Source organism: Penaeus monodon, chromosome 31 (assembly GCF_015228065.2).
Source record: "Penaeus monodon isolate SGIC_2016 chromosome 31, NSTDA_Pmon_1, whole genome shotgun sequence".
Taxonomy (NCBI): domain Eukaryota; kingdom Metazoa; phylum Arthropoda; class Malacostraca; order Decapoda; family Penaeidae; genus Penaeus; species Penaeus monodon.
In genome coordinates, this window is record NC_051416.1 from 542,203 (window position 1) to 542,615 (window position 413).

The following is a 413-nucleotide window of genomic DNA, read 5'->3' on the forward strand; positions in this document are numbered from 1 at the left end:
AAATGGTGGTGTTGGGGTAGTGGGTGGGTGGTTTGGGTTGTGTGTGGGTGTGGCTGTGTTTTTTTTTTTCTTTTTTGTGCTTTTAAAAATTCCCAAAAAAATGGCTCACCAATTTTTTTTAAACTGGGAAAATTGCTTAAATAGAAATTAACACATAACCCCTTGGGGGGTTTCCCCCCTTTTTGGGTATCCCTTTTTTTTTTGGGGGGGGGTTGGGTTGTGGAGGGAGGGGTGGGGGGTTTTGGGGGGCGGTTGGGGAAGTGTGGGGTTTGGGGGGGAAAATGGGGGGGTGGGGGGGGAGAGAAATTAAAAAGGAAACATTTTTAAAAAAAAACGGGGGAAAAAGAGGAAGAAGGAAAGAGGGGTTAAACTAGGACGTTATTTCCCCCCCCCAAAGGGGAAAAGGGATGGGG